The 16637-nt window shown below is 41.3% G+C and overlaps 1 protein-coding gene across 1 annotated transcript in view; it reads left to right on the forward strand.

Moving 5' to 3' along the window:
- The window catches only part of SLC6A11 (solute carrier family 6 member 11), a gene marked incomplete at its 5' end in the record, with an annotated part of 95270 nt that overhangs the window by 48364 nt on the left and 30269 nt on the right, over positions 1 to 16637 (forward strand). The window lies entirely within an intron of this gene.

The raw sequence follows: 16637 nt of genomic DNA on the forward strand, positions 1-16637 counted from the left end.
CTGAGGGGCAAAATCATTGCCACAGGTTCAACAGGAATGAATTTAACTGGGACTTGGCCATTTTATGATTCTTTGCTTATTCCAGCTCTAAATCTCAGTCAAAATTAGTAGAGAAATTAATCATTGAGATGATTGTCTTTGAAGCAGAAGTCTGTATATGCAATCAAGCAGGAATGAAGTACTGAAACCAAGAACACTCTCATTTTCAATGTTTCCAAAGTAGAGTCGAACATGGAAATACAGGATTAGGTTGATTTTTTTTTCAGTGGCAGATGAGCACAATGAAACAGTTACTATATATCATTTGTCTGATAGCAAAGAGGCAAAATGACATAAGTCTAGAAAACCTGACAGGTTGCAGACAGCCTTTTACTTACCTGGTTTGACAATGTAAAAGATACTATACAGTGTTCCTCCTAAGACTGTTACAATACTAAATGGATACTGAGATGGAGATAGAAAGGAAGTTTGGGAATATTTGTCCAAATTATGGTTTTTAATCTGTTTACTGAAAATATGTGAGCATTTACATGGGTCACATACACCCATGTGTCTTAACTTATTTTAGCAGAGACAAGAAATTTGTTTATCTGAGAACATGGGTGGCAATCTGTTTATTTTGCCCAGTTTTAACTAGTGTTTCATCCTGCTGTGTGGTTCTGACAGCTTGTTACTCACTGCCTTATCTAGCTTAGGCAGAAGCTCTTCCCTGTGAGGGTGCTGAGGCGCTGGCACAGGGTGCCCAGAGAAGCTGTGGCTGCCCCATCCCTGGCAGTGTTCAAGGCCAGGTTGGACACAGGGGCTTGGAGCAACCTGCTCTAGTGGAAGGTGTCCCTGCCCGTGGTAGGGGTTGGAACTGAATGAGCTTCAAGGCCCCTTCCAGCCCAAACCATCTTGTGATTAACACAAGCGCTCACTGAGTACTCTTGTACTACACAGTGATGATTCCTCCACACATGAATTCTGTGGACCCAGTATGGAGGCAGCCCTGCTGCCAAGCCATTGCTCCGTCCACTCGCCCAGTGCTGTGCAAGATGCCTGTTAACAGGATTTTGCCTTGTGTGTGGATTTTTCACATGCCACCACCAGCCTTGCTTCTGTGTGTCATTGAGGGAGGGCATGCAAGCTTAAGCAACATTATTGTCAGGCTACAAGGGGGTTTTATATGCCTGTTTACTATACTGATCCATTTGTAAGGAAATACACCGTTGCCATGACAATTCCCAAAGCACATGGTATTAGCCTAAGCAGTCTGTGAAGTACAGAGCCCTTAAAAGGCACGTGTGGATGTATCTGATTGTCCCACACATAGTGCTTGGCTGATACTGGGATGTCTTTTCAGAAGGCTTAATGGATTGATTTAACAAGCCAATTTATTCTGCATTTCACTGAGACTTTAACTGACATATTGCCATACTCCTGCCTTAGGATTTTAAGCAGCTTTTTGTAGGAAAAAAGCTGAAGTAGAGTGAACTAGAACAGAGATCTCGAACACTACTGTGTGTAAATTAAACATAGTATGTGTGATGAAGTGGTTGTAGAGAATGGTTTTTGTGTTGGAAAGAATGCAATTTCAGTAAAAATGAAATATTTTGTTGAGCCTAATCAATTTCTGAAGAACGATTTCTGAGTTATTAGCAGGATTTCTGGTCAGTTTGCAAGGAATAAAGGAAGTTTGGAGGAAGTTTAAAACTGAATTTGGCAGCTTTTTTTTAATTAAAAACGGTGGAAAGGAATTGGTTCAGCTTTACTGCAACTTTTAATGGTAACAGGATAAATATATAGGCATTTTCCGTTTTATAGAAATACAGGGCTTAATAATGTTCAAGCCCATGAATTTTTGTATCAAAAAAAGCCCATTCCATAAGCCTCTCCTCAATTTGTTCCAGAGGTTTTTGCCAAGAAGCATGTATAGGGCAACTGAACTAACCTTGCCATTGGTGCTTTCAGTTTTCACCTTTACTCCTGTTTCTCTGGTTTTGCTTCCCAATATCACAGCACAGTGCATGTGTACAAGCTGGAGGCCTGTTGAAATAATGTTCCAGGGAGGCTAATATGTCTGTATCAGAGGAGCAGTATTTGAACCATAGCGCCAACTGTGTTTACTGTGGGTTAAATACATTAAGTTTCTCTTCAAGGCTTGCTTTAGTTTGAAGTTCTTGAAGCTTTTGTCTTTGTGTAATTTGCATTCCATGGTTCGTTATAGCTTTCTGAGCAGCTATTCATCTGTCTTTTCACTTCCTCTTAGCTTTCAAGTGCTGTGTTCTCTATTTCATTTTTATATTCTATCTCTCCAGCAGACTGAATCCTCCCGGTCTGAAAATGCCATCCTTTGTCCTGTGTATCTGTAGAGCTCATACCAATCACTTTTCATTATAACAGTGGAGTACCATATTTAAGCTTCAGAAATACTTTGTTTCATCAACAGTGAGGCCTCTAGAGGCTTCATGCTTAAATTGGCTTGAAATATGTCCCTTTACCCCAATCTGGATGATACAGGTACTGTTTAGAGCTTAAATATGAAATCTTGCCTGAGTTATAGCTTACACAAAAAGAAGCATTTAGCAAAGTAAATAGGATTGTTATGGTTTTTGTGAGCAAGCCAGACCTAGAGTGTGGTTCTAGTTGTCCCTCGATATGTAATTGTGTTTGTGTGTGTTATCCACTGCTCTTTTTTTGGGAAAACATTTGCTGCTTCATAATAGGATTTTTCAAACACTTGTGCATGGAAGAGGTTAAATCAGTTTGGGATCAGCGATGTACCAGTTTGATGGCTCAAGGAGTAATATTATGGTCATTGATGTAGAAAACATACCTGTGTAAATTAAAACCCTGCTGTAGCAGTGGATTCTCCTTCTTGCTTATTGTATGCTTGTATGTTAATGACTGGCTGAGTTACTGGGGGTGAACCTGTCAACACAGTCAGAATTGCACTCTTCTCACAACAGCAGGTGCTTACCAAAATCTTGAACAAATTCAGTTAATCTGGGTTTTGCAGCTGGATTGTACATTGAAGTTTCTTCCTCGAAAGGGATGTAAAGCCCTGGAGCAGGCTGCCCAGGGCAGTGGTGAAGTCACCATCCCTGGAGGTATTTAAAAGATGTGTAGATGTGGCACCTGGGGACATGGTTTAGTGCTGGACTCGGCAGTGCTGGGTCTTAAGGGCCTTTTCCAAGTGAAATGACCCTATAAGAATATATTTGTATGAATGCAGGTTGTGCTTTATCTCTGATACACTCCCATGTGAATATTAAGCATGATAAATGAACGACAGGGCAAATTGCCTGAAAGTTACAGGGGATTTTTCATTACATACTCCTTAATTTTCAGTTTAGCATGAGTTTATTTTGCTAGTTACTCACTTCTTCCTTAACATCATCTTCATATGTTGGAGCATGTACATTAAATTAGTCAGTCTCACCTCTGTGCCTGGCAAACTCTTGGAGCAGATTCTCCTGGAAGGCATGCTAAGGCACATGGAAAACAAGGAGGTGCTTGGTGACAGCCAGCATGGCTTCACTAAGGGGAATTCCTGCCTGACCAATTTGGTGGCCTTCTATGATGGGGCTACGGAACTGATGGACAGGGGCAGAGCAGTTGACGTCATCTACCCGGACTTGTGCAAAGCGTTCGACACTGTCCCACACGACATCCTTGTCTCTAAATTGGAGACATCAATTTGATGGGTGGACCACTTGGTGGATAAAGAACTGGCTGGATGGCCGCACGCAAAGAGTTGTGGTCAATGGCTCAATGTCCGGCTGGAGACCGGTAACGAGTGGTGTCCCTCAGGGATCGGTGTTGGGACCAGTCTTGTTCAACATCTTTGTCGGTGATGTGGACAGTGGGATTGAGTGCGCCCTCAGCAAGTTTGCCGATGACACCAAGCTGTGTGGTTCGGTTGATACGCCGGAGGGAAGGGATGCCATCCAGAGGGACCTCGACACGCTCGTGAGGTGGGCTGATGCCAACCTTATGAAGTTTAACCATGCCAAGTGGAAGGTCCTACACCTGCGTCGCAGCAATCCCAGGCACAGCTACAGGTTGGGCAGAGAAGAGATTCAGAGCAGCCCTGCAGAGAAGGACTTGGGGGTGTTGGTCGATGAAGAAATAAACATGAGCCAGCTTCAGTGTGTACTCGCAGCCCAGAAAGCAACCGTATCCTGGGCTGCATCAAGAGGAGCATGACCAGCAGGTTGAAGGAGGTGATCCTGCCCCTCTACTCTGCTCTCGTGAGACCTCACTTGGAGCATTGTATCACAGTATCACAGTATGTTAGAGATTGGAAGGGACCTCAAAAGATCATCTAGTCCAATCCCCCTGCCAGAGCAGGAACACCTAGATAAGGTTACATATTATTGTGTGCAGTTCTGGTGTCCTCAACATAAAAAGGACATGGAACTGTTGGAACAAGTCCAGAGGAGGCCACGAGGATGATCAGGGAACTGGAGCACCTCCCGTATGAAGATAGGCTGAGAAAGTTGGGGCTGTTCAGCCTGGAGAAGAGTATCTTCCAGTATCTGAAGGGAGCCTACAAGGATGCTGGGGAGGGACTCTTCATTAGGGACTGCAGTGACAGGACAAGGGGTAATGGGTTAAAACTTAAACAGGGGAAGTTTAGATTGGATCTAAGGAAGAAGTTCTTTACTGAGAGGGTGGTGAGGCACTGGAATGGGTTGCCCAGGGAAGCTGTGAATGCTCCATCCTTGGCGGTGTTCAAGGCCAGGTTGGATGAGGCCTTGGGTGACGTGGTTTAGTGTGGGGTGTCCCTGCCCATGGCAGGGGGGTTGGAACTAGATGATCTTAAGGTCCTTTCCAACCCTAACTATTCTATGATTCTATGATTTTATGATTCTATGAAATTATACTTTTAAGAAAAGATGTCAACTATTGCTAACCATTTAGGCTAATTATGATATTCAGGTATGTGAGATATATTTGGGAAAATTGCAGAGGTGTAGAGAGAATATTTTCTTAAATCCTTTTCTGAAAATCCAAACTGGAAACTCATTTGAAAATCTATCTTCCCATAACTTTTCCTTTCCAATGTTCAATAACACTGCAGAGTTGTTTTGCTGATAGCTTAACAGCAGGAGAAATAACCCAGACTGATTCAGTTTTGGTACATGCAGCCCTGGAAGGGAGCAGCTATCACAGTTGTATTGCCACCTTGAGGCAGAAGGAAACCTCTGTGTTCAAAGGCAGAAGAGAACATAAATGCCCTCCTAGCTTTGAAACAAACTGTGTTTTCATTTTTGGTGTTTTCATTTCGTGCTCAGAAAATTAAGGGATTCGCAAGTGGTGCACTTTAGAGCTGTAACGTATCAGTCTAAGCATACTGAGCCTTCAAATGTAAAGGAAACTTCCTGTGGTGGCAATGAAATGACATCTGATTGCTGGAGAATCTTTTGATGCTTCAATCTGTTATAATGTGAGAACCTTCAGTCTAATGAGAAATGTACTTCTTTAAGACATGCTCAATACTGGGTGATAAGCCTGGTTTTTAAGCATAGTACTTGGTGAAAGGGTTCAGAGGTAGGTCATGTGTCCTAGATCTCACCAGCCTTTTTATACCACTATGTCTAGTAACACCTTCAGCAATTTTCTGCAGTTTTGAGTGGTTTTTAGAAGAATTTGGGCAGCCATTTCTTAAAAATCAATTAACAGGGAAAAGATAGTAGTAATGAGATGTCCAGTTCTGTTAACAGCTACTCTTCTTTTTCCTACAAATTTCCTCCCATTCTCTGATTTGTTTTCAGTATTTGCTTTCTGAACCAGGCAGTTGTGATGCACACACATGAGTTGCAGTAAATTTAACTAAGAGTGAGATGCCAGAAACACGTACAAGGGCCACAGGTCTGAAAATCCTGACCTGAATTTACTACCTATAGAGCTACAGCTCTGACTTTACATATGTATCTTTGAACTATTGGTCTTTGTTCATTTGATATAGAAACTAAACTTCAAACTGGCGTTTCTATTAGAGGAAAAACGTCCTGCTGGTGCTTGTGGGGCTCTCATGTTGCTGCTCAGTAATAATCACTGCCCAAACTTGTAAAGTTTAAACTTGAGAAAGAATTTATTCTTAAGGTCTGCTGTTTGCACCAGCATTACAAATTACTGGGATTTTAAATGATAAGTGCAGGATATAGACTGCTGTGATGTTTAGAAACATTTTGCCCTGTAATGCGGTTTACAATGTCCACAATGAGGAACTATTTCCTTTCGCTGTGTACTACAGCCTCTGCATTACAAATTGTTTATGTGGCCTCAAAGAATAGGAGGACCAGCACGTTGCTGTAATGCTGGAAGGGCAGAGGTGTTTAACAAAGCTCCATAGGGATGAATGCTATTCCCATTTCTGCAAAGACTGAAGGCAAGTCTGGGAGCACATTACATTTTCCCTGCTCAAAATCAGAACTTCATTTCCCTGCTCGAAGGAACACTCACTGTTCTGTTTTGGTGAATCTGCACTCCAGTGACTGGGCAGGTACACCTCAAAAGGCTGAAACCAATCAGGCTCTTCTGCTATGACAAAAATCTACCCTCCGCAATGCATGGAACAGCTCAGGAGTTGTTCACTGCACAGGTCACTCCACTGTGCAAAGATTTGAGCTATATTTAAGTATGCTGTGGGAAAGGCACAACCTAAATTGAATACCTCATTGCAAAACTACTGGTGTCTGTGGGAGAACATGACATACCGTTTTTATGCTTTGATATACGACTCTGTTTTTTCAATGGCATAACGTTGTGACTATTAATTTTTAGAAGCAAATGTGACTTCAGAAGTGCAGTTATTGCTTTGGAGATGTATTTCAAGCCCTGAACAAATAGTTTGCTTCTCCCCATGGTTTTTCCGTATGTTTCCTGCTATTGCTACACAAGCAACAGCAAGCTGCGCAGGCAACAGCAGATTTTGGCAGTTAGAAGAGACTTGTTGAAAGAATGGGGTCATTTTGTAATTTCCCCGGGGCTTCTAGGCCACATGAAATCTCTTCTAGCTATCCCTGCAACTCCTTAGCAACCTCAGTAATGGAGAGACATCATCTGAGCTCTAGGGAAGCTCTAATTGTACTTTAATATTAGACTTTATGGCTGATGCGATATGCCACTGGAGGGAGACAGGATCCACATATTAGCTCAGTGTATTGGCATAACAGGGAGAGATTTTTCACTGTTGGCAATGATGGCAGCTGGAAGATAAACTTGAAAAGCCTTTTTGTGCATAAACTGATTAACATTCCCAGGAACATCTAAGGAATTGCAAATGCTATCCATGACTCTAACCTGCCAGCTGCTCTAGAAGTCAGGTCTACAAGCAGGAGAAAACTGTTGTTAAAAATTCAGTATTTTCAGATGACATTAAAAATGGTTACAAGAAATACTAAGTGATGTATGGAAATAATAATAAGGGACCTTGTGCACAGTGAGGGTAGTAAGTGAAACAAATAAATATTCCATGCTATTTCTGTGACAGTCAGAAGTGGGTATATGATGCCATATAAATAGAGGCACTGGAAATACATAGCTATTTCAAGAATAGCTAACAGTATTCTTGTTAATCCTGTTATTCCAGAGGAATGAGAGAAAAAAGAACAAGAGAAATTTGCTGCACTAGTGGAATGATGTGCAGAAAATCCTTTATTTACTGTTTATAAATCAGTGCTCCTAAAGATCGTTCTTTGAAGATCTGCATAAAGAAAAATAAAAAAGCTTTCTAAGCCCCCAGACATTTCTAAGACTGTTTTTATTTCCATCCTAGAACTGGAATAACAGTTGAATTCTCTAAAGAATCCAAGAAAAAGCAGGCTGGGCAAACATCTGCAGGAAAGTAGGAATGGCTGAAGCGCCTTGTGTACACCCCAGCCCTCCCACTGGAGAGGTGCTGTGCGCAGGGCCTCACCGTCAGCCTGGAGTACTCTCTGCCTCAGGCTTCCAGTGAAGGGAGTTGGGTGCTCACCTGTTTTTCCCTCAGAAGTAGCCTACAGATTGGTACTGAAGTTCTCCCCTGAAGGTATTCCCTGAACTAATGGAAATCCAAAATGCGGAGGCACAAAGGAACAGAAAAGGTGTCTTCCTCCAGGGTGGTATAAGAGAGCTATGGATTATGTAGGTATCTTACAACTACATGTGCCTTACTCTGCCCGCCCCTCTCCCTGTCATGCCTTTTGTATCTGCTGGCACATAGTTTGTGAGACACCTGTGTGTACATATGTGCTTTATTTGCAAGGGCAGTATGGGAAAGGGAGGATAAGGTGATAGGAAGTAAGGAGAGGGAAGCTGGGAGGAGAAGGTGGGTGGTGACTGGTGACAGTTGCTGGCACACTGCCCTAATGCATGTAGAACACACTGTCTGCCCCATCACAAACTGTCACCAGCTGCCAGGCAGCTCACAGCAAGGATCCACATCCAGGAGAGCACATGGGGAAGATGAGAGGTGTGTATCAGCAGCTGTGGTTTTCTGATGCTCTCTGCTCTTAATGACTATGCTCAATTGCTGACTATTCCTTCCTTATGGATAGAGAAACTCCACTGTATTAGTAGAGTTTTTGTTTTGGCAGTTGAAGCTGGATTGATTGCTGACTGCTTTACCTAGTAGTGCATAATTGTTTCTTCCTTATGCTTTGCAATATGTTTAAACACACAAACACATATACACACTAAAGTTACATCATCAGAATTGCCCATGAAGATGAATAATAGGATGGGATAGTCAACAGGATTTCATAACTTTAGATTCTGCTGTGGTGCATTGTGTGACTTGGGGATAGAGTTCATATTCTTTTTCTCTGGAATAAGAGTCTTTTAAGACATAAATTTATTCCTGTATTAATGTTAAATTCCAGAAAATTTTGTAGTGCAGGAATTCCTGTAAAGGTCATTAATATTTTTGAAGATACCTTACTTAACTGTGTCCACAGTCTTAGATTTCCATATTTTAACATATTTTCCCATATGGATGTTTATAGACAGCACTTTAAACACTGAGGCTCAAATGATCTGAGCATTCTGTTACCATTTGCACCAGAATCATGGCTGCAGGAAGATGCCATCAGAGCACAGAGGTAATGTCATGTGTTTTGTTACATGCGTGCAAACCAAACACTACTCCTTCAATTTAGGACTGTAAATAAGGATAAGGAAAGAATCACAAAGAGAAGAGGCCAGAAAGTGCATTGAGTAAATTTGTTACAAACTTGGCAGGAAATGATCAGATGTCGCTGTCTGGGATCCTGGTTCACCAATCTTTCATCTGTTTGCTTATTGTCAGCCCATGTGAACTGTCAGAGAACGGCTGAATCAAGACAGTGCAGCTGGATTTGGGAAGAATGGGAGGCAGAACCTGGTTCCTGGTGAATTTGCACTTCAGTTCTGTGTTCACATATTGGTATTTTAGCAGAACAAATACAAAGCATTTCAAGCAGACCAGCACTTTAAAAAGTGGTTTTATTTTTAAGAGGTGTTTTGCTTAATTCTTTTTACAATTATTGTTGCACTTTGAAACAAACTGTTGTTTAGGAATCAAATTTCAATTGTTTCATTTAAGCAGAAAACAAGAAAAACAACATTTGACTTCCAAAATAACCTTCCTGGTTTTGACCAAACACCTTGACTGTTTGACATCATTTTATAAATAATGTAAATTAAACTGAATCTGTGAAATTAAACATTTGCTCTAGGCCAATATTTTCAGCAGCCCCCTTAGTGTCAAGAACTGCAGGCTCTGAATACAATTCCTAAATGGCATTTATGGGTTTTTTTATTCTATTGCGTTTTCCATCTTGAACTTGGTTTTACTTGAAGTTTCTGCCAGCTCTGTGGCATAAATGAAAGGTTTTTCATTGCCCAGCTCTCTTTAGAAAGGACTAGGCTCAGAGAGAATCTGAGTGAAACTTGAGTGGCTTGTTTACTAGAATTTGCCAGTTGGGTATACAGTTCCTGCCACTCCAAAAACAACCCCTGCTTTTCAGAGCCTCTAAATCCTCTGTGTAAAATAATAAAACAACATGGTGACTCTGAGGGATGCTCACAAAAGGTATAGTGAAAGCTGGTACTTTCCCAGCCTGGAGGTCTAAAGGAACTTGTTTATCTATCCATGGAGGTGAGCAGAACATAGGTGGAAAATGATTGCAGTAGTTAAAGCACTTATTACAAACTAAAATGATCTGTTCTGTATCTTGAACTTCACAACAAAGTAAATAAGGTGGTCCGGAGTCGTCATATTCAACATTACATATATAATGTGTAATTATGGCACGTGTGAGCAAGTTTCTGACTTTGTAGATGGCTGCCTTTTTCATCAGTGGAGAGGGGAAGGTGTTTTGGAAGTGTAGCTCAGTCACTCACCATTTGCATCAGTCCTATAAGTGCCTTTTTGATCTAATTGCGTAGGGCACTTGGAATGAGCGCAGTCTTACAGCCAGAGCAGACACAGCTACCTCAGCTCCAGTGAACGAGGCAGAGGTAAATAACATAGGGGCTAATTTACTGTCCTGGGTATTTTGAGACTAACCAGGCAACAATTTTCAGTTCTGGTATAGCACCGATAACTGTATTTTTGTAACTCCATTTACCTGCAGATATGTAGGTAGTTTAGGTCACAAAAAAATGTGTAGTCACTGAACAAGTCAGTTGTTAAGGAACCCCATCTGTCAAACACAACTCCAAATAGTAAAATATTAATAGTGCACTCTCTTTAGGTCCAAGAGAGGTGTGTGTTTGGTCTTTTTATCTCCTGGCTTAAATTTTTATTGTAGTTGCAGTCATAGGTGCAAATAGAAGTAAGAACTGAATGTTTATTGCCAAAAATAATGGAAGAACACGTGGCTAAATGAGTTGTCAGCAAGTGGGAAAGAGGAAAAAGTAAACGAAAAAACAATCCCTTTTTTCCATCCTATTGCACTGAGTATTGTAGATTGGAGGTATCAGACTGAAGCAAATTGTCCTTCACGTGGAGAGGGAACATGCAAGAAGTGAGTCTGAGGGAAAGACACAGCATCAAAGATGTTTTTGGCTGGAACAACCTATACATCAGCCCATGTTCCCAGCTGGGTATTAGGAAAAACACCTACCGGCACATCAGCTCTTTGAATGTTTCAGATGAGCATTTTAAGTAAACCTAGCCTATCAATTTGTTTCCAAAATTAACTTCTCTGAGACAAATTCGTCACAGGGAAGAGATGACAAGTTTATGCCTGAAGGTTTAAAACAAATCTGGTTTATAACTTTGCCTTTATTTATAAAGATTATTAAGGGAACTCATTCTGACTTCTTCTATCTGTTGAGCCGCTTATGGAGCTGGATGTCATTAGTAGGTCCTTACCTAGTGATGTGAGCTTCTTCAGACAGTCAGGTGGAGTCTCAATGACTTGGAACTGGGAACAACCAGAAAACCCCCAAAAAGAAAAAATCTTCAGATGTGAGATAATTGGATAAGTTGTTGTTCTGAGCTTGCTAGAGGAATCTGAGACTCTTGGCACATAACCTGGGGTAGATGCCAGGCTCTTGGTCTGATTCCAAGCAAATTCCAGCTACCGTTCACCAGTAATTAACTCTGAGACACATAGTCAGATGGTATTTACCACATTATCATCATTGCAGCAATGTGATGGTACCCTGCCAGTTGCAGAGCTATGGCCATGCTTCTTCATCCACAGAATCAGGTTGGTCCAAGTCCACAGAACATGTCAAGGTTTATCTACCTACCCTTATGTACCAGAACAAATTCCTTCCTGGGAGTTCTGTTGCCATCCGTTATGACAGTGCTTGCCGGCTGTTACAGATGCTGCAAGACTTCCCACCCCTAGCTGGCCATCACATTCAGGATTGGAGGCTTCTGACTTGCATGCAAATCAAGAGTATGGGGAAAAATTAATTTAAAGCTTAAGTTTGTTATTCTAGGATTGTATAAAATGCCTTAGTTAATGACTGTTCTTTGCTCAGTACTGGATCTTTGGTGAAATATAAGGAAGAAGATATTACAGGATGAGGAAGTAGAGATTCTGTTTGTGAATATGGATCCATTGAGACTGCAGTGAATAAATATATCTGGGTTTGTGCCATACACTCCTTGAGGAGGAATCCATACTGCTCAGTATTCCGAAACACTTTACTACTGGGCATTGCTGCCACAGAATTGGTATTCTGAAGGTTTAGCTGTGAGGTAATCTTAATGGAGTCTTACTTTTGCTCCTATAATTGTGTTCTGTTTTGGCTGAGTAAGAGAAGTAATATGTAGCTTTTTCTTTTAACTCATTTGGGTTTGCTGTACACAGTGGGGGCACATTCATTTAGACTTAATCATTGCTTAAAGACATTTATTGGCTTTTATTTCTTTGTGCTCCCTTGGGCTGTCATAGACAGTTCTGTGTATCCTTGACTCATTCATGCTACTTGTTTTCTGCATTAAAACAACCGGATAAAAATAATTGTTTGTAGTTGTAATGTGATTGCACAAAATGGCACAAAGTAAGGCACCAAACACCAAGGCTGTACCAAAGGCAGGGGCCAAGATGCTCCGGCCCTAACTGTTACTCTGAGAACTCCTGGATCAGAGTGATGCAATGTGAAGCCTGTTGGTTAGCTGTGTCTGTGGCAGGAGTAAGGGAGGTGGTGGGTCTCACAGGCTTCTTGTGAGGACAATGCAAAGAGGAAGGCCCCCTTTGGAGAGCATTTCCATTGCCTTGTACTCAAGTCATTTGAAAATATAAAATCATAAAATGCTTTGATACAGTTTAATCAATTAGAACGAAATTGGAATTTATTGGTTTGGGAAATGTTTGCTGTAGTCTTTTCCTGAGCATCTGGTTTGGGCAGCAATTAAAAGACAGTAGGCTGGCTACCTTTGCACTGATTGAATGTCGCCATACCTCTGTTCTGTATTTTTATCCCAGTATGTTTCCTCTGCACAGAAGTAGCTGAAGTGAAATAATGTTTGTGTTTGACTGTCTTGCTAGTTATTTGAATCCTTTCTATTCTGTTGTGTTAAGTTATATTAAACAGAAAATAACAGTTCTCAAATGGAAAGAGGATTTAAGATGTTTTAGTAAAGTGCTTAATGCTCTAGATTAACTATATGTCTTTTCTTAGTTTTCTGAGGCAATTTTTGCTGAGTTAGGATGGAATTATCCATATCTGTAGCTTTGTTGAGTGACTAAAATGAGATTAAATTATAATAATATAATATACTTTCTTGTCTGTCACTTTGGATTGTTGACCTATATTGTCAGTATCAATACCTGAAGTTGTATGTGGCACAAGATTTCAGTTCTCTCTGCTTTGACATTACTATTTGCAAAAGATTATTAACTTTTAATTCTGTCTTTATTCTTTATTGTGCCTCAGCATTCAGGTTTGACTATGGTTGTGAAGTGCAATGTTTGGATTATTATGTGGGCAGTGTGAAATCAATGCTGTCTGCATTTAACCATGTAATTGTATAACAGAACGATAGGTAATGCATTGTCACTTGGAACCTTTCTTGGGTTTATGAAATACTGGTTTCAGTTGAGGGATTTTCTAGAGACATTCTTGTTAAAGTGAAGAATGTTTTAAAAATTTTCCTTTGGGTCTTTAGGCGAGAAATATTTTTCAAATAAATAAACTGTAGTAGAGGTACTCAGTGGGTACCGATTGGAAGCTGGCCCACAGTTTTGGTGGTATTGTAGACAAGTAGCTAGAGTAGCATTTCAGAGAACCATATCACTTCTGTGATGCTCCTTAGGATACTGATCTTCCCTGTACCTAGCAGAGGTAGCTCTATAGGGCAGTGTACAGCCAGCAGTGAGTCACTTGTGGGTGGGTTTTTTTTTTTGTGAAAAGGCAAAAAAACCCCCAAACCAAAACCCTTTTACGCACTGTCAGACCTGAAACTGGAGCAGAGCCCTTGTAGTTCTGCAGCCAAGGCACCATTCCCTGTTCATGTGGCTCTCAGCCAGTAACTCAGGAGGTCCTGCTGGAACCCTTGGGTTTGGCAAAAGGCTATAAAAATGGAGATGTAGTGGGCTTAGAGAAATACAAAAGAATGTGTTATTTCACACAATGAATCACTAAATGGTGGAAGTCACTGCTGGAGGATGTGGGGGGCCAAAAGTATAAATTAATTCCATTAATTATGGATAGATCAGTTGTGAACTGTTAAACACAACTTCACATATAACCTGTGGTTCCAACTTGTTTCTGCCGGAGGATTTCCATCCAGCTCCTACTGGCAAGTTCCCTGTTCTGGGGTGTCTACCCTGCAGGTACTGTCTCCTGTGTCCCTACTATAAGATAAGATTAAATATATGCCAGCTAGTCAGAACTTATTTGAATATGGTTATTTCAATGGAAAATAACATGTTTGTCCCTGACTGCTGCAGATTCATATTTTAATATATGTCTTTAATCGTTTGATAGCAATTATTCATCATTTTCATTATCCTGGGCATGGATTGGTAGGGAAAGTTGTGCCAGAAGTTGTATAGGCATGGAAACATAACAGTCTGGGTACTGGTATTATCAGGTGAGAGTTTAAGAGAATTATAGAAATGGTTGTAAGAAAATAACTACTTAATGTTAGTTTGTAGAATGGACAGTCAAGTCACCACGAGCTTTTTTTGCTGCAGAACAGTAAGCATTATAGTAAGCATCGAACTAGGTTATTTGCTTGAAAGTAAATAAGATAATCCTTTACATAAAAGCTTTCCTTGAACAAAGTTGTGGTAGCCCATTATACTGTCTCCTGCAATGGATCCATGAGGATTCCTGGGGGAATATGCAATATTTGTCTCTTGAACTCTTTGGGCGGCCAGGTATTTTCAGCTCTGGTGATTTCCCGAGGTCTGCATGGCTTTTTATGTTCAGAAATCCTCAGTGAATGTCACTTCTATGTAGTTTTCTGATCTCTAGAGCCCATGAAGACTTACAGTATCCCCAACATCTCCTGGCAACAAGTTTCACAGGACTGTGAATTGCATCAGGAGGAGCGACATCCTTTCATTCCTTTGGAACTGGATCCCTAGAAAATTCATCTGATTATTCAACAGTTCCTGCATTGGAAGTAACAGTGGACAAAGTATTCTTACTCTTATTTAACTTCTCATTCATGATTTGTTAAACTGCACTGACATGTCTCCTCAGCTGAAGAAGCCCTAGGCACTCAATCTGTTCTCATACAGAATCGCAGTATAGTTGAGGCTGGCAGGCACCTTAGGAGGTCTTCTAGTCCAACCTCACTTCTCAAAGCTCAGGATCATAGAATCATTTAGGTTGGAAACGACATTTAAGGTCATTTAGTCTAACTGTAAACCCAACACTGCCAAGTCCACCAAAGACCATGTCCAACATCTCCAAGGATGAAGAGAAGACACTGGTTCCCTCTTTTGTAACATATTACAATCCCTGGAGTCTTCTCTAGTCTGAGCAGTCCCAGCTCTCTCAACCACTCTTCTCATGTTAAATGCAACAGTCCCTTTAATCATATTTGTAGTCTTTCACTGAACTTACTCCAGGAAGTCTATGTCTCTCGTGAACTGGGACTCCAGCACTGGACACAGTGATATAGACCTGTCTCGACAGCGCTTGGCCCTCCCTGAACATGCTGGTAACGCTCTTCCTCGTGCTTAGCCCAGCATGCTGTTGGTTTTCTTTCCCCCAAGGACACACTGTGGACTCATGGTCAGCTTGTCCCTTCGCACCTTGCAGCAGGCTGTCCCCTACTCTGTATGGATGTACTTCTTTTTTAACAATCATCTTTGCTACTCTGACCAGCTTTTGTGTCACCTTTGCTGTGCCAGCAAAGGCACAGGTTGTTGGTTGTAGTATTCCACTGGTGACCTCCCTCCACTGTAAAAAATATTCCTTTACTCTCATCTGATGTTTCCTATCTTATAATTTCTTTTTCCAGCAATGGCTTTCTTTCTCAAACCACAGATGCTTAGTTTCCTAAAGAGCTTTTGGTGATAGATTTTTCCAAAATGCATTTGAAAACCAGAGTAGACTTACATCACCTTCAACCACATGGGTGCTGACCACTTCCAAACCAGGAAACAGGTAGGAATGTCCCTGTTTTGGCTGGGATAGAGTTAATTTTCTTCCTAGTAGCTGGAACAGTGCTGTGGCTTAGATTTTGTCTGAGAATAGAGTTGATAAAACACTGATATTTGAGTTGTTGCTCAGCAGAGCTGACCTAACCAAGGACTCTTCAGTGTCTCAGGCTCAGTATAGACACTGGGAGATGACAGGATAGACTATGTGAATATATGAACTGACCAGAAGAGTATTCCAGACCACAGACTCAGTATAGACACTGTGGGATGGCTGGGGGCAGCAGTCACTGCTTGGGGATGGCCTGGACATTGGTCAGCGGTTGGGGAGATCTTGTGCATCGCTTGTCTGTCTTGGGGCTTGTTCCTCTCTCTCTTGATTTCCTTTTATTAGTATTGGTTTTGTTGTTATTATATTTCACTTTATTTCAATTATTAAGCTGTTCTTATCTCAGCCCATGGGATTTTACCTTTTTTCCCCAATTCTCCCACCCCACCGGGGCAGTGAGGGGAGTGAGCTGGAGGCTGCCTGCGACTTAGTTGGGCTGGGGATAAACCATGACAAGGAGCAACAACCTCTTGATTGAAGTTGATTCTGAAGTTTCTAAG

Source organism: Psittacula echo (genome assembly GCF_963264785.1).
Source record: "Psittacula echo genome assembly, chromosome: 9".
Taxonomy (NCBI): Eukaryota; Metazoa; Chordata; class Aves; order Psittaciformes; family Psittacidae; genus Psittacula; species Psittacula echo.